The sequence below is a fragment of the Thamnophis sirtalis genome, unplaced genomic scaffold (assembly GCF_051295495.1).
Source record: "Thamnophis sirtalis isolate CommonGarterSnake01/CBP01778 unplaced genomic scaffold, rThaSir2_p1.2 scaffold_5, whole genome shotgun sequence".
Classification (NCBI taxonomy): domain Eukaryota; kingdom Metazoa; phylum Chordata; class Lepidosauria; order Squamata; family Natricidae; genus Thamnophis; species Thamnophis sirtalis.
The window spans coordinates 40,520,096-40,546,310 of NW_028261385.1; the positions used below are offsets into that span (position 1 = coordinate 40,520,096).

Here is a 26,215-nt window from a genome sequence, read left to right on the forward strand (position 1 = left end):
TGATTGGAACTATATGTTGCTTTTTAATGTTGAAATATATCTAATAAAGTTTTTAAATATTTTTAAAAAGTTGTAAGTGAAGATTTTTAAGAAGACACTTGTCTAAAATGGTACAGGGTTGGACTAGAAGATCTCCAAGGTGCCTTCCAGCTTTAGTCTGATTCTGATTTTGTGAGATAAACCAAAATCTTCAACCCTGCAAGGGATATTTTGAAAAACATGCAAAATTACAAGGTGTTTAGAAATTACTGAAAATTGAACACCTCCTTATTCCATTAATTTATTTTCTGTGATTTGACCATCATTCTTATATAAGCCCATGGTTGGCTCCCAAGATGGAGATGCTGTTTCACAGCCCATATGCTTTTGTACAATCAATGCTACAATTGACCATAAGTAGATTTCACAGTGGCCTCTATGATCTTGCTTATTCAAAAATATCTTACTGTCAGCGTTCCAAATATCATGCAGAATTAAATCAGAGTCCAAGGCAGAGCTATCCTTAAGGTTCCAATTTAATAAGACAGACATGTTGGCATTATGCTATGAATCCCAATACTGGAAATGACATCAGAATCCCACCGTTAAAAGTTCATGATCTTGTCTCCACACCCACAATCCATCACATGGTCCAATCTTCTACTTCCCCGCTGGCCTCCACACCCAGCTGCTTCAGGTCAGGTGTCAAAGTACGGAGACAAAGGATGACCTTGCTTCTAGTAAAGAATGAAAACAATACATTCCACAATCCTACTCCTTCTATTCCTCCCTCCCATCAACTATACTAATGAAACAGCATAATGAAATAAGAGAAAGTGTGGCAGGCCAAAATTCTAAAAGGAATATAATTGCAGGCCTGACACTTACACTAGCAGAGAAATATATATGACTTGTTTTCATGCACCCATAGAATAGGACGTGAGGAAAAAGCCTTTAATGATAGGAAGCCATATTTTGTATGTGGAAAACAATACTGAATTGTATTCTTTTTGGTCACTATGCTGTCAAGCCAAGTAAACAGAAGTTTGTAGCCCCTACATGACACATCTGAATTAATTACATTTAAAAATAATGTTGCTGAAATCCTAGTCTTAAGAACAAATAAGAAGGAACACTGTTATTTCTCTATTTTTCCATAATTTCACAAAGTTGCTTTGACCTTCCCTAGTTCTGACACTTGGTTCATCCTACTTTAATAAAAGAGGTTAGAGAATGTAATAAAATCTAATAAAATACAAGATTAGCAAGAACTAAGAGCAGTATATAATACAGGCTACAATTATTTCTTCTAGGAATCAAATCTAGCAAAATATAGGATTCTGGTTTAAAAAAACCTGAAATGGTCCAATTGTGTTAAGACTTTAGACCTTCTCTTGCTCAGCTATAACTATTAAAAGTTTCTTTCCTATCTTTTGGAAATATATTTTTAAAGGTCATATGGAAGATGAAGCAAGTCTTTCTTTAAATGAAGATTATAAACTTATTCTGAAGAATAGAAATACAACCAATGGATGCATGGTGGGGTAATATAGTAAAAAAAACAACCCTTAAATAAGAATGCATATGTCTATGTCTATGTCTATACATATTGTGCATTAAAAAAACTTTGCAATATGTATAATGATTGAAAATAACTGTTGGTTTTGATTCTGTTAGTAAATTGTTCCAGTTTCTGGTCCAACTTGTCACCCAGAACTTATTTTCCTTGTTTAAAATGCTAAAAAGCTATGACTAAAAAGATTATTTTTTTCTTAAGGATCTAAACAGTATGAAATCTAAAAGGAGATTTTGCTACGAAAGTTTTTCTATTTAAATTTAACTGTAAAATTTCCAACTCTTGAGATTTGAATTGCTATCACATGTCACAATAACTGTAATAAAAATAGCATAGAGCATGAAGTGAAATCAATATTAAGGCAATGGATTCTAAGAAATTTCCAAATACCAATTCCATTTCTGCTGCAACTGAAAGCAATTACATCAGAATTTATTCTGAAAAAAGTTATTTTGATTTTAATCTAAATAAGAGTGGTACTAAGTTCACAAATACCTTGTGTTTAAAAGATTTGGACTTGAGCATTATCAGTACTTTTCCAACTAATCGTTATTAAGTCATAAAAAGTACTGTGATGACAAGTGTTGCCATCTGTAATATGTTTAATTACAAGAGTGTAAATGTAAGAAAATGCACTTTGGAAGGCCAGATCCTAAAGATGAAACTCAAATATTTTGGCCACCTAATGAGAATGAAGGACTCACTGAAGAAGAGCATAATGCTGGGAAAGATTGAAGGCGAAAGAAGAAGGGAACGACAGAGAATGAGGTGGCTGGATGGAGTCACCGAAGCAGTCAGTGTGAGCTTAAATGGAGGATGGTAGAGGACAGGAAGGCCTGGAGAAATGTTGTCCATGGGGTCACAATGGGTTGGACACGACTTCGCAACTAACAACAACAAAATGTAAGATGATCAATGAGGTTCTAATTACAATAAAATAATGTTAAGCATATTCTTCCATCATCAAAATCCATCCATCAACAAAATAAAAGGAAATGAATGGCAATCATATAAAGAAATAGATTACAAAATGGTAGAATTAATGCAAAATTTTAAAAAGACAGAAATTCCTTAAACCCTGGGACATTATTGTGATTAGATTTGAATTGGACTTAGAAGCCTTTTGGAAAGCATTTCAGATGAAGCTGACATATTCTGGGCCAACTGCATTTTTCTAGATCATCATTAAGGGCAGCCCCATGTAGAGTATGTTACTGAGGCCTAATTTAGTGGTGATAATGCCATGAATCATTTAATAATGGATTTTGATTTTTTTTTAAAGCACAACTGCCATACAGTTGACCAATGTTGTCCTGGACAAGGTCTCACTTGTTCTAGGAGAATCATAATCCAGAAAAATCTCTAAATTGTGGATCTTCCTGCTCAGATGAAGTGTTGCCCATTCCGAACTAGGACTTGGGAACTGAGAAATGGCCAGATTGTTTTTACACACACACACACACACACACACACACACACGCACACACACACACATGCTGTCTATATTTTTGTTTGTATTTGTTTTGTCCCAACCAGGTTATCATAGCTCCTAGACACCAAGTAAAAACCTCCCTAGTGTAGGATGGTTATGTCTAATTGAGTATCTTCAGCATATTAAGAATAACTCACCCCAAATCAATGGATGACATCTCCTAGCAATTTCATGTAAACATTAAATGCTATGATTGCCTTATACCATTCATTTTAATCAGATTTGAATTGATTTACCCTAGCCCAACTAACTATATTTTGCTAACATGGTTGTCCTGTACCTCCATCATTTCAAAGGTGAGAATGTTTATCTTGTGCATTTTTATAACATCTCCATTTTCAAATCAAAGATCACCAGCTAAAATGTTCTTTCCCTTGCCCCCATCTCAGTGTAGATGAATTATATTCCCAACTTCTTGTGTGTAGGTTTGATCACATGAAGTATATTTAATCCCATCTCAGAAATCATATTCATCAGCAAATATTTTTCATTCAAAAGAACCCAGCAGGTAATGGAAATTAGTGCTCTCATGCAATGTCACATTCATCTGTGATAAATTTGAACTGCATTTCTTTCCTCCCTGAGCTGTGTGCTGTGCAGCCTATAGGACAAAATATGCTAAATAAAAGACTTTGCAAAGTTAAAAGGGAAAAAAGAGGTGTTTTTTTTTAAAAAAAAGAACAAAAAAATGGAAATTATAGTAGGACCACATATACAGTAAACTAAATGACAAATGCAGAATTTTCCAAAAGTTGCCATTAAACTAATTTTAAAAAAAATAGAAACAGGAAATTATTAAATATATATGATCCCACTTTTATTACTCCATGATTGTTGTATTTTTTATGTGTTTTTAATTATTACGTGGGGATTGCTTGAGTGTATAAATGAGTGTGCTTGATTCGGAGGACCTGCCGGGAGTTGCGGGGGCTATAGGGGTGGTTGAGGGGACCAGAGACACGGGAGAGGGTCGGGGTATTGCGGTCGTAACAGGGAGGGGCAGATACGGCGGGGACTTCAGGGCGGGCCATTACCGGGGAAGGAGGGTTCGCTACATTACAGAGATCCCTCCTTCCGGCCCTGGGAGTCCCACTCCAAGACCAGATGGCGTAAGTAGTCAGGACCCTGGTCTCAGGCTGTTGTTGCTAAATGCCAGGTCTGTTGTCCATAAAGCTCCTCTCGTCCGGGACTTAATTTTAGACGAGAGGGCAGACCTGGCATGTATTACTGAAACCTGGCTGGGCCCAGAGGGAGGAGTCCCCCTTGTAGAGCTGTGCCCAGAAGGATTTCAGGTGCTGCATCAGCCGAGAGCCCAGGGAAGGGGTGGGGGTGTGGCCGCCGTTATCCGGGAGTCGCTAGTTCCTCGTAGGGTCCCTGCTCCGGAGATTGTCGGGTGTGAGTCTTTGCTGTTAAAGTTGGACCTCAAGGGTCAAGTGGGTTTGCTGCTAACGTACCTGCCTCCCAACAGCGTTGCAGCAGCCCTCCCCTCGCTCCTCGAGTCGGTAGCCGAGCTGGCAGTTGAGTTCCCTAGGTTGATGGTCCTGGGGGACTTTAATTTGCCATCGCTCGGTGAAAACTCTGATGGGGCGCAGGAGTTCATGGCTTCCATGACAGCCATGGGCTTGACCCAAGTAATTCGAGGCCCAACCCACTCAGCGGGACACACGCTTGACCTTGTATTTCTCTCGGAGCAGTGGATTTATGATCTTGGTCTGAGGGGGAGCGACATCATACCCCTGTCGTGGTCAGACCATTGCCTACTGAGGCTCGACTTCCGGAGGCCAAACCCCCACTGTAGGGAGGAGGAACCGACCAGGTGGTTCCGCCCCAGGCGTCTTATGGAGCCATCAAGGTTCCAGACAGAGCTTGGGGTTATTCCTGACACTTTCGCCCACAGTCCGGTGGAGACTCTGGCTGCTGCGTGGCACTTGGCAGCGTCAGAGGCCCTCGACCGGATTGCGCCACTGCGGCTCCTCCGAGGCGGCAGATCCCGGAGACCCCCTTGGTTCACCGAGGAGCTCCGGGAGATGAAGCGCCGGAGGAGATGCCTAGAGCACCGCTGGAGGTCCGATAAGTCCGAATCGAACCGAGCAATGGTAACCACCTGCACCAGGGAATATACTAGGGCACTTAGGGCAGCAAAAAGATCACACATAGCCACCCTGGTTGCATCCGCTGAGTCCCGTCCAGCCGCCCTGTTTAGGATAACCCGCTCCCTACTGAACAAAAGGGAGACGGGGGAACCCCTGCAGGGCAGAGCTGAAGAATATGCCCAATTCTTAGCGGACAAAATTGCTCGGTTTCGGTCGGACTTGGACTCCACACCTGCAGTTCCAGCCGAGGCACAGGGGGATCAAGTAGAACAGCTCTGGGTTGAGTTTCAGGACGTTACCCCCGGGGATGTGGACAAGGCCATGAGAGCTGTAAGTTCCTCCACCTGTGTTCTGGATCCGTGTCCCTCATGGCTGGTTGCTAACTGCAGTGAGGTGACACGAGGCTGGATCCAGGCGGTTGTAACCGCCTCCCTTCGGGAGGGGAACTTCCCCGCCGCACTGAAAGCGGCGGTGGTGAGACCCCTCCTGAAGAAACCATCCTTGGATCCAGCTGTTCTTAACAGCTATCGCCCGGTCTCCAACCTTCCCTTCTTGGGGAAGGTTGTTGAGAAGGTGGTGGCCTTCCAGCTCCAACGGTCCTTGGAGGAAGCAAACTATCTAGACCCCTTCCAGTCAGGCTTCAGACCCGGTTACAGCACAGAAACCGCTTTGGTCGCATTGATGGATGATCTTTGGAGAGCCAGAGATGAAGGACATTCCTCCATCCTGGTCCTCCTTGACCTCTCAGCGGCTTTCGATACCATCGACCATGGTATCCTTCTGCGACGACTGCGGGAGGTGGGAGTGGGAGGCACCGTGCTACGGTGGTTCTCCTCCTACCTCTCGGACAGGTCGCAGTCGGTGTTAGTGGGAGGGCAGAGATCGTCCCCAAGGCCCCTAAATTATGGGGTGCCGCAGGGTTCGGTCTTATCCCCCCTACTATTCAACATCTACATGAAACCGCTGGGAGAGATCATCCGCAGGCACGGGATTAGATACCATCAATATGCGGACGATACTCAATTGTATCTGTCCGCCCCGTGCCAAATCAATGAAGCGGTTGACGTGATGGGCCGGGGTCTTGAAGCCGTTATGGACTGGATGAGGGTTAACAAGCTTGTGCTCAACCCAGAAAAGACCGAGTGGCTGTTGTGTTTTCCTCCCAAAGATTTGGCCAATATTCCAACACTCAGGCTGGGGGGTCAAATTTTATACCCCTCAGAGAGGGTCCGCAACTTGGGAGTCCTCCTGGACCCACAGCTGTCATTCGACCACCATTTAACGGCTGTGACCAGGGGGGCATTCGCCCAGGTACGCCTGGTGCGCCAGTTGCGACCCTACCTGAATCGGGAGGCCCTCACAACAGTCACTCGGGCCCTTGTGACCTCTAGGCTGGAATACTGCAATGTGCTCTACATGGGGCTGCCCTTGAGGAGCATCCGGCGACTTCAGCTAGTGCAGAACGCAGCCGCGAGAGTGATCGCGGGTGCACCTCGATTCACCCGCATAACACCTATCCTCCGCGAGCTGCGCTGGCTACCTGTCGATCTCCGGATGCGCTTCAAGGTGCTATTAATCACCCATAAAGCCCTACATGGCAGTGGATCTGGCTACTTGAGAGACCGCCTTCTGCCAATTACCTCCCTACGACCTATAAGATCCCATAGACTAGGCCTCCTCCGCATTCCATCGGCCAGCCAGTGCCGGCTGGCAACTACAAGGAGGAGGGCCTTCTCAGCAGTAGCCCCGACCCTTTGGAACGAGCTCCCCGTGGAGATTCGTACCCTCTCCACCGTCCAAGCCTTCCGCATAGCCTTGAAGAACTGGCTCGCCCGTCAGGCCTGGGGATAAGGATCGCTACCCCGCCCGAATGATGAATGTATGTTGTTTACTATTTTATTATATGTTGTTGTCTTAATGTTGTATTCCCCCCTCCCTGGTTTCCTGTGAGCCGCCCTGAGTCCCCTCAGGGAAAAGGGCGGCCTACAAATGCTAATAAACCACTAAACCACTAATATAGTGGAAAATCCTTAGTGTATTTAATAAATGACATTTAATGTTTATCCTGATTTCATCCCCATCTTTCTCCCAATTTCCTAGTTTTTATTAGTATTGCTTCAATATTAGTAATTAAAAGGCTAAATGTTGTCCCCAACATGACCATGTTTCATACATATTCTGATGCATAATTTAAAGGAAAAGAGGATGGTACTCCTTTATTCCATAAAAAGCAAGTAAGATCTGACTACTTAACTTTCTACAGTAGTGGAATTATGGAGCAGAAAGGTCCACCCAATTAAAACCTAAAACAAAACAAAACAAAAATCATGTGGTTGTATTATTTTTGTAAAAGAAAATAAGCTACTTTGGGGAATTGAAATAGTAAAGGCAGAAAATCACAGCAAAAAGATGTAAAGGATTAATTTCATCTCTGAATCTTAAAATATATAGTAGCAGGAGTCACTGCTACACAGACAGAACTAATTAGAGGTCCTGTATATATGTTTCCTAGCAACAGAAGGGAATACATAAAGTTTGTTTTTATCCCGGCTCATGTTTAGAAAAATGTGCTTTATTTTATGAGAGTATACATTTCTCTTAGGCTTTAATGTTATTTTTAATCTAAATAATATTTGGCATTTTTGACTGATTGAGTTCTTTTCGCTTATTTACATGAGTGTCTCAACAAATTGAGCCTAGCTAGTAATTGGATGAAGATCCATGAAGGGAGTTGCTCTGGAAAGCTGAAGAAGTACCCCTGAAGAAGGCAATGACAAACCACTCTATATTGTGCGCACAAGTTCATCACTTGTCAAGACTGATTTGAAACAGGCTTCGTTTGCTAACATGGGTGGCTAAAATAAACTGTGTTATTTTTTTTACGGCTTATATTTCCAGGTCCTTTGTCATGTGTACTATTTTTTTTTCCAGAGAAAATGTTATTGTGGGAAATTCAATATTATGCAGTCTCTAAGTAATTTAATAACTTGCCAGGGCTTTCTCCTCTTCTTCTCTCCTGAAATGTTTAGGATACTGTCTAGAGCACATTTATTATTGGCAGCTGGGAGAGAAATGGGTAATCTTACCCAGGGGTGTGATTTAAGCAGTCTAACAATCGGTTTGCTGAGTCCGCACTTTGCACGCGCATGCACCAAACGCACCAAAGGCTTTGCTCCACCTATCAGCCTTGCTAAAAAACAAGGAAATATAGGTGAATATAATCCAGGGGTGGGTGGGTGGGAGGGCCCACCTGAAGGCCGGAGTAAATGGGTTCGCTCTCAGCTGATCTTTGGAGCTACAGGGTCTTCCAAACCACGCTGAACTGGTAGAATCCCATCCCTGATCTTACCCCATTGTCAATTCCATCAGGAGAAACCACTACAATCCCCAAAACTTTATCGGTGAGTTTTTCCCCCAGTCCTCAAGACTTTAGGATATTCTTGCTGCCTACACAATTTTTAAACTGGTCATATATTACAAGTGCAGCTCAGCACATTGTCTACCGTATTTAGGTGGCGAGGTGGCGCAGTGGGTAGAGTGCAGTACTGCAGCCACTTCAGCTGACTGCTAGCTGCAGTTCGGCGGTTCAAATCTCACCGGCTCAAGGTTGACTCAGCCTTCCATCCTTCCGAGGTGGGTGAAATGAGGACCCAGATTGTTGTTGGGGGCATATGCTGACTCTGTAAACCGCTTAGAGAGGGCTGAAAGCCCTATGAAGCGGTATATAAGTCTAGCTGCTATTGCTATTGCTATTGCTATTTGCAGATTGATGGGACAGGTATATGCCTTTTCCATGTGTTTTGTAGAAGAAGGAAAAGTTCTCCAACAATTTTGCAAAGGCAGTCTCCTTCTTTCCCAGTGACAGTAACACTGTTCCAGGTATCACCTATGGGAGTACTGCTGTCAAGACATATTGCATAGGACTTTAATTGATGTAAGGGAAGCTGGAAAATTTGCAGACAGCTGGAGACATAGATTTTCAATGAATCCACAAGAGGTAGGTAGAAATATTTCCCACAAATATTAATAATGTTGCATTCCATCAGTGGCTTGAGTAAGAAGAAAGAAAAAAGGGGCATCCTGGTGTAAATTTAGATATGGCAAATTGCAAAGGTAGCTTAAGTCGTTGTCTTTAGAGACAGGTTTGTGGCATCCTTCACCAAGTAGTCCTTCTCCCCAGAGACCATTTTGCTCAAACATTTTTTACAGATTCTGGTCAGTTACACACAAACCCCAACCTCTAGGCAGTCTGCCATTCAACGTGAATATTTCTGCAAAGAAAGAAATGAGGAAATGTAAGCATTCAAGTGAAAATTCAATCCTTCACAGTACAGAGCTTCTGCGTAGTCTTTTAAATGACCCTTTTTATCATGGTGCCATGTCTTTACCTTTCTGAATAGTGAGACCTGGTAAGAAAAATAGATGTATGTATACAAGTGGTTGAGTAATGTATTACTCATGTGCACTTTGTTCTTTTTGGCAAACTGACCTTATCAAATGAAAGAAAGCTATACATTGTGACAAGAGTCTTACTGGGAAGACTGAATTAGGAACCAGGGAGATTTCACTGTTACCTTGTTTTAAATTAAGATGAGTGCGGACCTTTTGAAAAGGTGATAATGCTACTGAAATCTTTCCCTTTGTTTTCCTTTGCTTTAAAAAAACAGAACATGTAATAGCCATACAATATAAAGGAAATATAGTGTATGGTTTATGTTTTAATCATGATTTGGGGGCCAATATAAAATGAAAGTTTTTTTAATTAATTATACTTATCTGATATATAACATTTAAGGTACTATGCAAATTTAGAAGATTATGAAGTCATTAACTGATTAGTGACTTAAAGATCAATAAAGCAACTCACAGTTAGAAATCACTCATTAGCCTATTCCCCACAATTTCTGCAATAATCTCATGTCAAAATCACTTTGCAGTTAGAGAAATAGCACGTCAAGGAAAAGATTAGGTAAGTAGTTTTGCATTTGGGCAGTTAATTTTTGTCATAAAGAGAATGTCTGAAACCACAGAAGATGCAAGCATATCCAAAGTGGTTACAGGAAGACTGCTCTGTATTTTCTTTTTCTAAATATTTAATTTGGTCATGCGTAACTTTCTTGCAAATATCAGTAGGATTTTAGTGGCAAATTATGTTGATTCTACAGTGGTTCTGATGTGCAAGGATTCCAATATTACACTATGTCTTAAAGAAAGAAGCATCAGAAAAAGAGGTACTTTCCTTTAATTCCAACCTACATTGGCATATCGCTCTGAAAATCTTAGGAGAAACTGACAGTAGCTTCCAAAACAATTTACCATATTGTTAACTTTTGAAGTGACAGAAATGCTAAATAATAAAATACACAACTGGAAAGAAATAATAGTAGCTATAATTAGTTTTAGTACTGTGTTTCCCTGAAAATAAGACAGATTCTTATTTTCTTGTGACACACCAAATAAGCACTTGGCCTTATTTTCAGGGAGGTCTTATTATTTTTGAGATGTAGGAGGCAGCGAGCATGGTCATCTCGTGGTTGCTGCTGTGTTGCAATGTTTTTGGGAAGAACTTATTTTAGTGCATGCACTCAAAAGCCCATTTGGGCTTATTATACGGGGTGGTCTTATTTTTGGGTAACAGGGTATGTATATGTATTTATGTTTGTGTGTGTGTGTGTGTGTGTGTGTGTGTGTGTGTGTGTGTGTGTGTGCTGTGTTGTAATGACCTGGGTGGTGGGTGGGGTTCATTTGTTGACTAGGGCTGGTTTCCAGATGTCTGGTAGGCAGGAGGTATCATTACGTTTATTCATGTTACGGGGGTGTTTCTCTATTTCGATAGCCTCCATAATTATTCTCTTGTTGAAGTGTTCAGTTTTGGAGATTAATTTTGTTCCTTCAAAATTAATTTCATGTCCTGTAGCTTTAAGGTGCTGGAAAAGGGAGGAAGTTTTTTTTTTCTCAACACAAAACAACAACGGACACACAGCCAGCATCAATCAGCACCAATCTACAAATCATGATACAACCACACAACCAATCAATCCACATACTGAAACAAAGCCAGCATTCCACCACCACCCACCAAGATTTATAGAAAGACGGCAGCTCTGACCACACTTTGAGCCAAAAACACAAGCCTGAAGATGGTGAGTGAGACCTCACCGAAATGTTGCCAAGAGAATCTCAATCTTACACAGGAAAAGACCTGAATACAACAAGATCAACATATATGTGTGTGTGTGTGTGTGTGTGTGTGTGTGTGTGTGTGTGTATGATTGCCTAGACAAGTTCCTGCAATTTTCAGATTGGCTTGCCATTGCATCCTTCCTAGGGTAGAGAGAAAAGGACTGGCTCAAAATCACCCAGCTGGCTTTGTGTCTGAGGCTGGATTGAATGTCATGGTCTGGTCTTCCAGATTTTAACCTGCTGCCTTATCCATTAGAAGCTGTCTCTCATTACATTACATTACATTAATACAATTTGTTTCCATATCTGATCAGTTTTGTGAAAAATACAGTGTGTTTCTCTCTGTGTGCTTTATATTCCTGAAAATAAGAAAGAAAGAAAAACTCTAAACTGGGGATGGGGATAGTAGGACTCACAGCTTTAGTTTTATGTAAAAGCTTAGTAGCATTGTGAAGACAAATAGTGTGTGTGTGTTTGTTTGTGTGTGTTTTCTTTTTTAAGCAGTTTAAGCAGGCATTTCCCAAGATGCCTCAGGTCCTCAAAGCGCTGAACGCGGTTTTGCAATTGACTCCAGTGAGGCCCGGTAGCCGCTGGCTGGGGTGGCTGTCAGGACGCTGACGGTGGAGCGGACGCGCCGTTTGTTACTGCTTCCAGCAATCGAGACGAACGAGGGAAGCGACTGAAACGGACGCCGCGGCACGAGAGCGAGGCGGCGGCCGGCCATTTCACCTCGCACAGAGAACTTCCACTCGGTTCCGGGGCTTCTGCCAGGCGGCAGAATCCCCAGAACCGAGTGGAAGTTCTCTGCGCAACTTAAATGGACGCCGCCGCAGGAGAGCGAGGCGACGGCCGGCCGTTTCACCTCGCGCACAGAACTTCCACTTGGTTCTGGGGCTTCTGCCGGGCGGCAGAAGCCCCAGAACCGAGTGGAAGTTCTCTGTGCAACTGAAATGGATGCCGCGGCAGGAGAGCGAGGTGGCAGCCGGCTGTTTCACCTCGCTCAGAGAACTTCCACTCAGTTACGGGGCTTCTGCGGACTCGTGACGTGGTCGCTGGGAACAGCGCAGCACAGGCGCCTCCATGCCGGCAAAAGCTCCGTGAGTCCGTGACCAAGTGGAAGTTCTCTGTGTGTGCGGCGGTGGCTGTTTCACTCGCGCAGAGAACTTCCACTCGGTTCCGGAGCTTCTGCCGCCCATGGTGGTGCAGCACAGGAGCTGGCTGTGACGCAAGGAGGTGAAATGAACTCCACAAAGGGGGAGAAGGAGGAGAGGAGGGCTGTCTCCTCCCCCCAGCGCCTCCCGATTCCCACCGGTACCAATCCATTCCATGATTACTCACCAGTGAGTAAGCGCAGCTGCAACCAAAACAAAAGACGAAATGAAATGGAGACTTGCGCAGGCGTGCTAAGCTAAGCGGAGTCCAGCCAATCAGTGAGCTGGTTGGGATGGAAAATTTTCAGCATGCTGCGTGCTGAAAATTTTCCCTCCCAGCCAGCTCACTGATTGGCTGGAGTCCAGGCCAATCCAATCAGTGAGCGGCAGGCTGGGCTGGCTTAAATTTGTAGGATAGAACGGAATAATAAGCCAGCCCAGCGAGCTAGCAGCTGATGGGCGGGGGAGCGAGGGAGCTGCGAGCGCCAAAAAAAGCATGTTTTTTTAAGAACGGTGTGGGACGCGGAAAATTTATGAAAAGGCGTGTCTGTCCCGCCAAATGTGGAACATCTGGTCACCCTATTGTGGAGGGCTCACCCACACACCCCACCCCTTTTTGCTAGCAGAAGCACTGCGGGCCAGTCTTTTGCTATTTCCAGACCGGCCCTGCAGGTCAGATCTTAGCACCCCAGTCTGTGGGCCTTGAGTTTGACACTCCTGTTCACAATAGGATGATAGTGAAATCCTCCACATTTACCCTGGAATACACATATGGTGTGCAGCCAATTATTCAACTTGAAAGGTAATAAGAATTGTTGTTGTTGTTGTTACCAGTAAAAATCACAAGAATTTTGTTCCACTGTTGATGAATGATAACAATGCCAGCAACAACCACATTTCCCCTGTGGGATAAATGTAAATGTTTCCTAACTTGCCCCCATGCTACTCTAATTTGGAAAGGAGAAGAGGGGGAAATGATCACTTTTTAGTTATAGGTATAATGATTACCTGGAAGGAGATATTTCAAATTTAGTAGTCTGATGGAAAGCAGCTGCTGCAAGACAACTTAAAGAGCCTTGTAGCATGGTTCTCCTTCTTTTCCTTTTCCTTTTCCTTCTCCATATCAATTATTCAGAGGATTAATTGTTAATCACACTGTGGTGTGGTGTGCACATTTGTTTGATTTATTCTATTTTATACAGGATTTCAAAGCCTTCTACCTTGATGTTCTCCATTAACTTTATCACCACTTCCTGTTCCTATGACAAGGAATAACCTTCTAACATAGATTGTTTGAGAGAGAATTGCTGATCCAGAATTACCCAGTGATTTTCCATGAATAACGGTGAATTTGAACCTTGGTCTTCCTGAAGATCTATTTTTCTTCCCTTAAATGTTGTTGTCTAGTAGGATATAGTAAGTGTACTTTTTCCATAGCAGTCACTGCCCTGAGGAAGACCCATTCTCCCTAACATTGGTTAAGATCCTACTTTCCTAGTCTTCAATTAGACCTTGAAGAGCTGTTCCTCCTGCAAGTGTTGTGATGGAATGTGATTGAAGCCCAGTAAAGTTGAATGCTGACTTGTGGAGAAGTGTTGCCTTTGAGGGTCTGGGAATTTTTATTGTGCTTTTATGGTATTTGATGTTTTTTACTGTTGTTTGTGAACTGTTCAGGTTTATGGTACGTAAGATGGGCAGCCATACTAATGTCTTTTAGAAAGACAGATAAATCAATCCAAGTCAACATTTTAACAACTGTACTAGATTTATGACATTAGACTGTCTATGGAGATTCTCAGTCATCCAGGTCATGGTTGTCCCAAAGATTCTTTTTTCAAAAAGCAACTGGACTTTGTTTTTTCTTGAAGACATTTTGCTTCCGATCGAAGAAGCTTCTTTAGTTTTGACTGAATGGTGGAGGATGGAAAGATCCATCCATCCTTCACCATTCCATCCTCCACCATTCAGTCAGAACCGAAGAAGCTTCTTAGATGAGAAGCGAAATGTCTTCAAGGGAAAAAAATACTCCAGTTGCCTTTTGAAAAAGAACCTTTGGGATATTAGAATGCCGAATATTTGATCCATTTTTCTTCTTTGTATGTTCTTTATCCATTCTGTTATACTTTTACATAGAGGAACATCTGTTTTTCTAATGATAAATATAGTTGTTGATTGCTATGTGCGAGAACATTTTTATCACAATGTAATAAGGCAGAAAGATGCTAGGCTTTTAATAGTAACAATGCTACCTTCTGACACAGAAATACATAGAATCAAATCTTCATAGTTGTTTTGTTAAAGCTGGGATGTCACTGTTATAAACCCCTTCTGGTTTCTTTTGTGAAGAGAAATAGTATTTAAATAAATGAATGCATGAAAATACATATTTAGAGTACATTTTTAAATAATAGGAATTTTCCAATTTACTTAAATAGTTTAGATCCACAAAATGTAATCCTCTTTATTATTTGGAGGTTCTAGCTAACAAACAGTTTCATATAATATGCATATTACATAATAATGGCAAGCAGTTTTTTCTCTAAAGGGGGGACATTATAAAAGAAAAAAATGATATCTCTGCTGTGCCCAAATTGGCACTGAAAATGGCAGTAAAAATACTTACATATTAAAGAAGTTAATTGGGTGGTTATTCAGCTATTCGGGTTTTCCTGTTGATTCTTCTGAATGAGAATCCAGTACAAATGAAACTCATGCTCGGGTATTATCAGGCTGGGACTACAAAGTATGTTTGCATGCCAGACAAGCCTTACGCTCCTTCCCTTGTTCCTCCAATCAATGTAGATACTTTCAGAAGAGATAACTTTATGTTTATAAATATGCAGAAGGATTTCCATGTGAACTAATGGCTTGTGTGGAATTCAGTCTAGTGTATATTCATATGAAGAGGTTGGTTTTTGTTTTGTTTTGTTTTGTTTTTGGCAGAGAATGGCAGTGAAGGGGAAACTTGTCTCCAGAAGGCATTTGGCAGGTATTGGGTGGGAGGGACGCTTATATGATAAACAGATTCGAATGTTTTAATAAAACCAAAAAGAAATGCTAATCATGACTATGATGAGAGGGGAGGGGAGAGGAGGGGAGGGAGGGAGGGAGGGAGGGAGGAAGGAAGGAAGGAAGGAAGGAAGGAAGGAAGGAAGGAAGGAAGGAAGGAAGGAAGGAAGGAGCGAGCTACATAACGGTCATGCAAATGTGCATGTCTTACAACAGTACTACCTTTTGCCTTTCCCAAACCTTGGAATAGCTTCCATTATCAAAATTGCTACAGACCTTTGATTTGTTTTTGATTTTCATGTGTAGTGAGTATCATTCACTAATATCAAAATACATTAAATAATATATCCCACAACAGATTTTGCTATTGTCTTTCTCGTCCCATGTACAGAAGCTCCTGAACTGACAATGGATGGTGTATAGGAGCTTCCACAATGCTGAAGGCAGTAAACTAATAGGGAAGAGAAGCTTTGGCCAAGAAATGGAAATCTGTTCTGCTCCCTTCCCTTTTCCCTGATTCCATATAGGTAGCCTTACTGTTTTTAACAAACTATTGGCAGGGGGGGCAGGAGGAAGAGTTGAGGTCTGTCTCAAATTTCAGTCTAACAGTACTATGACTTTTAATCATGATAATTTTATTCTTCCAATAATTTTGGTAGCAAGAGTGTTACTAAAAGACGTGCAAGTTGATCCTGAGAGGAAGGAACATTGGTCTCATATTTCTGTTCAGTTCTTTCTCTTAGGATATACAAGGAAAATTAGATGAGGATATGGAAAATGCTCAATTCCTTCTATAATTATCATAGATGTGGTGGCAGGGAGCAGTCATCCTGTAAAATCTTATGTGAAATTGTCTAGGATACCTCCGGACAAAAGCAGTGAACTAAGTCATAACTATACTTTGCAACTATCATACATCACTCACATCAAGCAAAGAGATGGAATGGATGAAATCAGTGAATGAAGGTACTTTGATTGTGGAGTCCTTGGTGGTTTCAGAGCTTGCTTGGTTTTTTTTTTATCGTTTTATTTATATGCCGCCCTATTCCCAGCAGGACTCAGGGCGGCGCACAAACCCAAGGGGGAAAAGCAGAAATTTCATTACTAACTAGATAACATCAGTTAGAGTGAATGTAGGATTGGCTTCCTGTTAATTTTAGTAGTTTCACCTGCCAGTTTTGGTGAGGATGTAGTTTCTCCTTAGTAACTTCTTGATTAGGGTATTGTTTTCTGCTTGATGGTTTCCCTGGGGTTAATCTCTGCTTATCTGGCTTTTGGCTGCTGCTGAGGATATGTTCTAGAAATATTTATTGGAAAGCAATGTATACATTCCTCGAATACAATGAGTAACTGAAATCAAAAGCAAAGCATCTGTGTGAGCTGGTACATTATGGAAGTGACATGAGTGTCTGTTTGTGTAGCATTCTAGTAGCATGTCATATATTCACTCCCTATTATTTGTGTAATGTCTCTCTGAGCAGCCCTGCATGTTTAATTAGGGTTGTGTGCTATGATCAAGCTAATTAATATGCTTTTGTCACCATCCTGAAACAGTATGTGTAATGTAGTACTGATATATTTCTATCAGGGTAGCCCTAATGCAGCAAGATACATTAATTAATCAAAGCTATTATGCAGTGAATAAATTCCACTGGAATTACTTTCAAGGTAATGGTTTAGAATTCTCAGATACATTGTCAATATGCTTTAAAACAAACAAAGCTAAAGATTATAAATCAGATTAAATTCTGGTGTTTAACATCATCCAAATGTTGATTGAATTCAGTGTGCTGGGTTTGGTGCACTGACATTCACTGGACCAAAACCTAATTGTTATAACTATTAGCACTAATCAACACTGCACATACATGATTTCCAAAACCCATTACCTTGACATATACATTAGTTTCATGAAAGCTGGGGGTGGGGGGGGATCCAGCAAGATATGTTTAAATTGCTAGTAACCTTCAGCTTCTGGAAGGTAGAGTCAAAATTGGCAAGATGGCAGACAGAGCATTGCGGTGTAAGGGCTACCCCTTTTGTGCATACGCCAACATCACATGGCAATTCAAAAGAGTCAGGCTTGTCTTAGAGTGGTACATCCACCAATCATTTTATTTTGACATTCACCAACCTGTTTATTTTAAAACTCCCCCCCCACCCAAAGATCTTGCTATCATCAATTCTGTGTTAAAATCTACATTTCTCAAAAGCTTTTCCTTTATGAAAAATGCTTCCATTTTCCTGACTTATTCAAAGAGTGCCTGAAAATTTATTTTGAACTTGATGGTGTTTTTGAATGTACATTATAGAGGTGATAGGTGATGATATTACTATTCTTTTCTAGTTCCCATGATACCAAAGCTTTCCTGGCCTCTCAAAATGCTTAATAGGCAAGTTCATTTTGGACATGTTTTTTTGTGATGTAATGCAAGGGTAAGAGTACCACAGAACAATTTTTATAGATGGAAAAACAGGATCGTTACACTTACCCTTGTCTTATCACTAAAGAAATGAACAACACCCATAAGAATTTTCCTTTGAAAGGCATTTGAGAACAAATTATCCTTCATCAAACCTAATGAATATTAAGAAAATAAACGTAGGCTTTTTCAGCATATTAGAAACCATGATTAAAGTAGAGAAGGGTTTCATGACTTTGAAGACACTTTCAATTTCTTGGGACAAAATTTAGATTTTGTTTCCCTTTGAAGATCAGGTGAGAACTCATATGTCCACAGAAGAGAGCTTCACAAAAATAATGGGCCATCTTAGCCTTCCAGTGAGTAAGGTTCTAATGGATAGGTGGGTCAAATATGATATATAATTAAATAAAGCTGAAATCCAGTGGGGAAAAAACAATTGAATTTTAGTAGACCCAATTCCAGTGGTTTGTGAAATGTATTATTTGTTCAATTTGTCAGAAGAAAACACCATGAAAGCTGACACCAGTCAGAGCATAGAAAAACTCAAGGAAATAGAATGGATATCATCATCATCTTGAACTAAAATACTTATTAGTAACCCCCAGTCTTCTGTTTAAGCTTTAAGAAAACCTATGGAAATAGTATCCGAAGCAGAGGAAGAAAGGACAATACCAGGTCTATATATCCAATCCTATCCAGTATAATCAATATAATCCCTACTGCATTACCAAGGAACATAATAGTGTTAAAGCTTTGACCATTTTGAGCTTTTTATGAATGCACTCAAACATACACAAACACTGCAGGACAAGTTGTGATAGCTTATGCTATGTGCATCGTGCAATAAATTTAAACGGCTTCCTGAATGCTGACTAGGCTCCTTGCTGAGGGAGCTTTGGGAAGTTTAAGGATTTTGCAAAATATCTTGCCTGCTTCCACTAGATGGCATGAAAGCACTGCCCTGGGATTTCTCTGCATGCAAATTCTTTGAACTGGCATCCAGTAAGCTGTGATTCACCAGGCTTTTTGATAGCTCTTCCTTTCTTAGACTTGACTTAAAGCACACTCCAATGTTTATAGAGAAATAAATAGAGAGATATAACCATATAACCATATTTTCCATAGTATCAACAATATTTTTATTACCATTATGGTTTAGATGACTTTTAAAAATGCAACAACAGATTTTTTAAAAAAAATAGCAGCCCAATTCTGTTTCAAAATAGTTGATTTCCAATCTGTTTTATTTGAATTTATGCAAATTTCCTTCTTCTTGGGAGAATACAGAGATTTAATGTTTGATATATAAACTATTCATCAGTCAAAGAAATATAGCATTTGTTAACCCAAGCCCTTTTCTCATACCACCTATACTGCAGCCTAGGTGGTGATAGTGAGATATATATTCTAGTTTTGATAGTTGAGAGTGGGATTCAGTTACATGCCTGGGATGCTGGATGTATTTAAAATGCTGCCATTAGATTTATTTCATTGTTTAGTTTGAGTTTCCAGTTAGAAACCAAGAAAGTAGTATCACTGATTCCCAGTGTAGGCTGATAGAGACAAATTGATTTTTTTTCCTGTAGGCTGGATGCTGATATTTAGATTACAGGGAGAATTAATTTAGCCCATAGTAAATGTATGCTCAGAGCATACCTATCAGTTCTTTATCAGTATCTCTCTCACTGTAGAAAAATTACCATATTTCTACACATATTATCATTTTCTCTATCACAAAAATGTCCATTTAAAAGCTGTTTTGATCTTTCAGATAAGTGCCTTGATTTAAAATAATAGCAAAAAAAGTAAAATTAAGCTTCTAAGCTCAGCAGTGCATGAATGACAAATCTGTTATAGTTTGGAGTATATTTTAAGAAACTCCTTTTTAAACCTCTTAAAGCAAATTTACATATGCTCAGAAGAGATATTACATCCTGGGAAAGTGAGCAGAATAATTTATTTTCCTACGCTACTGATACTGTTCTGTTTATACAGACACTGCATAATAAATTCCCTTTTTCCCCAACTGTTATCATGTGATTTTTTGTTTCATTTTAAGATTTTTTTAATGCATTGTTCATTTAAGGATTTTTGAATTTTGCAGGCAACTTCGACTCCTTTTCCATTTTATTTTGGTTAATTTTTTATGGATCAAGTTAGAATGAGATAAAGCACCTTCATTAAAATATACAATGGATATGCTCAACATTTCTAGGGTTTTTTTAATTGAGTGTTCTATTCCTCTAACAATAAGAACAAATGAAATAAAACAGACAATATAATACAGATGCTCATGTAAAAGGTCAGCTGATCATCATCATATGGATTATTTTATTCCGGTTCCAGCCTGTTAGGAATTGGTTCCTATAAGCTTGCCTCTTTTCCCACCATCATGGCTCCCTTGCTCTGTCTAACTACTAGGAGGATACTCTCACCACCAGATGCAATTCAGGGACTCAATTCAGTGATTCTGGAAATATATTGAGCCAAATCTGAGACAGCTTCAATCAACTCAGACCCTAAGTCTAAAGTGAGTTTTGGAAAGTGAAAAGTCAAAATTCCTGTGGTTTAAAATAAACACATTGGTATACATTTATTTTTTTAATCTTTGAACTGAGGAAATCAGTTCACATATCAAAAAACAGTTAAATGAACAAAACCAGAATTTTAGAGTAAGAGATGTAAGATTTTAAAAGTTATAGTCTTTAAAAGTCAGTTATGAATATAATTACAGCTGCAGGAAAAGTTGCCAACTTGGTAAGGATTTTATATTGGTGTGTGCATGTGCCTTCAAGTTAGTGTTGGATTAGTCTTTGCAGGTTTCTTAGCAAGATTTCAGAAGGGTTTGCCATTGCCTTCCTACCTAGGACTGAGGGAGAGGGACTGGCCCAAGGCCATCCAGCCACCTTTGTACCTATGGCAAGATTAGAATTCATGGTCTCCCAGTTTCTAGACCAGTGCTTTAGCCTCTACACCAAATGGACTCTCAGTAAGGGTCTTCTCTACCATTTTCATTCAGAGAGATACCAATAGATGTGTCTGTGGAAATTCTCAGTCATCCAGGCCATGGTTGTCCCAAACTGGCTTTTTTTCTTTGTCTTTTTTTCAAGAGGCAACTATTAATGTTTTTGTAACGACAATGTGTGTTGTCATTACAGACACTGCAAAGCAGATACTCAGAAACCTGTATTATCACAGAAAGGTAAGAACAGAAGGTTTTGACTAGTCTTTTTAAAAAAAGAAATCTTGAACTTTTAGAAAAAAGTGAGCATTCTTTTTGGATAGAATCAGGTTAATTCTGCAAGTAAAAAGGATAATAAATTTCCACCAAAGCATTGTGATTGGAAATTTCTAGAAGATCGACCACAAGATTATATTCTTTTCCTTATCTTTCTTTTCACTCACTATTTCCTGAAATCTTTTCTTCATTTTTGCAGACACAAATGCTCTTTAGGCATGAATTAAGTAGATGTTCTATGTGTGACCAGAGAAAATGTCCTAGTCCCAAACCTCATTCAGCATATACAGAGTGCCAATATGTAATGAGGAGGCTCTTTTCTGTCTCCCCCTCCCCCCACAATTTAATTGCACTCTTCTCCTAAAAGTCTTCTACATTGTCAGATGGTGTAGTGCAGGGATCAGCAAACTGTGGCTCTGGAGCCTCATGTGGTTCTTTCCTCCCTCTGCTGCGGCTCCATCACTGGTTGGCACCACAATTTTGAGAGCAGCTTCCAGTGGGGGGAGGAGAGCCCAGTGCACCAGGAGAAGACTCTATGGCAAGGAGAGGGTTTTCCAATTGTCTCCACAATTCATAGGACTTTCGGTTATTACAGGTAGAGGAAAAAGTACACCGCACTAGGAGGAGACTCTAAGGTGGGGGAACTGAACTTCCTGTCCGTTCCAGAATTGAACAGGGGGTTTCCGGTTAGGACCCTTGTGGCTCCCGGAGTTTTCTTTTCTGTGGGAATTGGGTCCCAATGGCTGAGTGTTTACGTTTGCCGACCCCTGGTGTAGTGCAACTATTTCGGACAAGTAGAAAAAATTATATTATTATATTTTAAACCATATTCCTATATGTAGGAAACAACCCTAGGGTTTATGAGGCGATATGTAAGAAGCACTAAAATACTTTAAACATCTTAGACAGAATTGGTATCCAGCTGGTTCTAACCAGTTTCAGAGAACCGGTAGCAGAAATTTTGAGTAGTTCAGAGAACTGGTAAATACCACCTCTGACTAGCCCTGACCCCATCTATTCTCTGCCTCACGAGTCCTAGCTGATCGGGAAGAAATGGGGATTTTGCAGTAACTTTCCCCTAGAAGGAGAGGGCATGAAGATTTTACAGCATCCTTCCCCTGGAGTGGGGTGGAAATGGAGATTTTACAGTATCCTTCCCCTGCCACGCCCACAAAGCCCCGTCCACAAAGCCATGCCATGCCCACAAAGCCATACCCACAGAACCAGTAGTAAAAAAATTTGAATCCCACCACTCACTGATCTTAGAATATATCCTTCCTAATTCTTTATTTGTGTAGTGTGCTGGGAAGACAATAAATAATAATGCCTATAAATAAAAGTGAAATCTAATTTAATAAAATAATAAAGCGAATCTAATTTTACAAATCTAGGGATCAAGGCAAATCATTCACAAATACATTACAGACAAATCCCATTAAAGTCAACAAGATTTTTTTTTCTAGATCAACATGTTTGGTATAGAATGGCATCCAGATAGTTTTGTGAATGCCAGAACATATAGGATTTTTTTTAAAAAAAATAAGAAGTCTTGGAAATTATAATATTTTGCCAACAAAGGCAAACCTAAATACATACCCAAGAAGTCCATGCAGACAAAATTCATCCAACCACAGAGGAAAAGTAACAGAGGAACACTGATTATAACCAACAATGCTTATGATGGTAGAATTCTTCCTGGTTTAATATCCTTCCATTTTTTTTATTATACTCTTACTACTGAAATTGGGATCACCCTGAGTTGGAGACTTAAATATTTGCAATATGTTTTTCATGAGATTATTCCAGTTTTATGCTTAAAAATGAGAAACCACTGCCCTTAGATCTGCTTTGCCCATTCTACAGGACTTTGTGGGATCCTCTATACAGTTATTTAATGACAGCAACATTTTGAAAGGTTTGGAATGAAAGATTGTTTCTGATGCCTGTCAGATCCATTTAATATAGCTTCAAGGTCCCATTAAACAAACTAAGCATGTACTTAGGACATCAAGAAAAGAGGGTGGGGGACACTACAGAGTTCACCCACCCATGGCTATCATGTCCTTAACTCTTTCCATGCCACACTTTTCTTCAGTTAATGTTTTGTAATGCTCCTTATTTATTGTGTCAAGTTTAATCTGAATTGTTTAAAAAAACATTTTCATTGGCATAATGAGTAATTAAAATTTTAAATTTTGATTTGAAAGTCAGATATTACATTTGTTTCCATTTCATAGTGTGACAGTTTTGCTTACAATTGAGGGACATCATTATTGGGTTGTGTTTAGGCACTAGTTGCCCCTTATTTCTTTATTTAAAAGACCTGTATGCCTCCCCCCCCACATCTTAAACACAACACTGGACAGCTTGTAATCTGGCCTTGCTATATCCTTTTAGTTTGTGACAGTCCTAAATGAGATTATTTTAAAACAAATACTGATTTGAAGACTTTGTCGGCAATATAGTAGAAATATGTTAAAATGTACAGACACACAGACACACTCACTGCAGAAGCATAAATTCATAAGTTTCTTTAAATGAGCCTTGGATTCTTTTTTTTCTGTAAAAACTAGATATGATTCTATTGCTAAAAAATATCTAGAAATTTCATATAGCTAATCTGAAGGCTGTTTCCTAATTGCCTTTTCATCAGCATATGAATAAAGTGTACATTCAGACTTGTTTAACTGTAACTTATATTGGACAGCAGCAACTGTTGGCTAATATTTATCTATAAGGCAATGAGTATCACATCTGTATAGCTGTTGACCTAGCTTTTGATTAGAAACCACCTGCTCAATGACACAGTTATTTCAAAAATTCATCATATCAGCCGATTTCAAGCTATTCTTTTTAATGTTTGGCCTAGGCATATAATTCTGTTTTTAAAATTGGGAGACATAATAAAGAGGAATGGAGTATGATTCCAAAATATGACAATGCATATTAAAAAGATTATGCTATGTATCCATAATAACTCTATGGAATGCATTTGAATGTATTTTTTTAAATAAGGAATTTCATGCAATGTGCACAATGGCACTCATGCAATAATGAGGTAGGGGAAAATCTGTTTAAACAAGAATAGGACACTTGTAAACAGGAGTAGAATTTTGATGTCATAGTCACAGCCATCATCTTGCCTTTCTTAATCCCGTTCCCTATACATTCCTTATTAAGTATCTCTTCTATTGCTTCCAGCTGTGGAATGTATTGTCTATGCAACTGTAATTGGCAGCTATCCATGGGGCTTAGAAAAAGTAAGACTTTTAAAAGTTAATTTCAACTTTCTATTGTTTTAATGTTTTTATATTGGTTTGAGTGTTGATTGGACGCTTGCGATGTTGTTTAAAATATTTCACTTGAGGTTTTTCTAGGAGAAAGTTAATTTATTAATAACAAATTAGTAAAGCATCATATACATGTATTATTTTGCAATGATATTTGTATCTGATCCTGCATATTATTGTTCTGTATTCAACATATGCAGAAAACCCGAGTAACATAATGCAATGATATTTGTATCTGATCCTGCATACTATTGTTCTGTATTCAACATATGCAGAAAACCCGAGTAACATAATGCTTGCATAATTGGCATTTCTGGGAAGGAAACAACTACAAATATAGAATGTCCACTATGATACAAATGAATGAAATTCAAGATTCTGAATTCAGATAAATTCACACAGTACAAAGTTCAGAAAATTACATGAACATGGTGTTGGTATGGAAAAATAACGAAAGTTACTTTCTTCAATGCTACCTTCTTCCGTGGTGCTGATGAAAGAAGAGAAAACTTTTAAAGAATGCAATTTATTCCCTGTGAAGAATAATAGCAGTCCTAGGAAGTATGTCACTTTCCAGAAGGCCATTTGTATGACCAGAAATGCTGCACAACATGAACGAAATTCTATTATCCTTTCTCCCATTCACTTCTCTACATTGAATTAAGAGTAACATTTGACTAACAACAGCAGTTGGTCCCCCATGCCTCAGCCTGAAACAATCTGTCAATCATTTTTTTGTTGAAGGGTACAGAAACTGACAGGGACTCAAAGGCAGTGTTGGGATGAATGAAAGTGAAACCATAGCATGTCTTACTCCATCGTGATCATGGTTTCTTGTGGGAGGCTATCCTTACAAAGATCTATCAGTTTCCCTAGAGCTCATAATCCTACACACATTCTATATATGTTGGAATTTAGGTATCTTTGATGTTGTTTATACAGATTGTTACACAGCATAAAATATTCTCATTCTCTTCTTGTTTTTTTAAAAAAATTCTTTTGCCATCCTTATATTTTCTTTTAGAGAAATAAAAAAGAATGTCAAAATAAAAACTAGGGTTCTAATGTATTATTTTTATGCAAATTAACATGTACACAAATCATTCAGTATGTGTATTTTCTAGAGAATAAATGAGAAGCAGTTCATCTTTGACAGCTCTGTCATGTTGGACAATGATGAAGACCTAAGTTTAACCTCTTATCTGCCCAGTCTAACTGGCAATGCTTAAATAAATTGTACTAACCATCTGTAATAAGTATGAATGCCTTTGTGTATGCAGTTGTGTATGTACATACAATTCATATATAAATCTTTTCCCAGGCATTTAATATTTTTCCAATATTCATTCAGTTTAGCCCACTACCTAGCAATTTCCTACAAACATATAAAAGGAATGCATTGCCCACAATGGATAGAATGGGTTCTTTGACAAAGTTAAAATAAAGTGACTGTAAGAATGATGTCATCTCATGACTTGTGACTTATCATTGGGAGAGCAGCGAACATCGTCATAGTAAGATTTTTTTCTGCAAAGAATGTCTTAGACCCACTGAGTTCAGCTGCAGCTATTCTCAGGTAAAGGGTGATTGGATTGCAATCTAAGCCAGTCAACATGACTTTCTAAAGATTCATTGAAATCTACAGGATAAGACTTTGAGCAATGCAGTGGATAAGAGTAAGATGGGATGACTGAGGATCTGATCTATCCTAGTCATAGAAACCTAAAACAGTCATTGTCTCTCCCTTAATCCACCCATTTGTATAGGGATGATAAAAC

At 39.7% G+C, this 26,215-nt stretch overlaps 1 long non-coding RNA gene across 1 annotated transcript in view; it reads left to right on the forward strand.

Moving 5' to 3' along the window:
- LOC148045342 (uncharacterized) overlaps positions 1–26,215 on the forward strand; it is a 113,971-nt gene that overhangs the window by 77,337 nt on the left and 10,419 nt on the right. Inside the window, exon 3 of the long non-coding RNA XR_015696566.1 lies at positions 21,068–21,111. This is a non-coding gene — a long non-coding RNA (uncharacterized LOC148045342). The remainder of the gene's footprint in view (positions 1–21,067; positions 21,112–26,215) is intronic.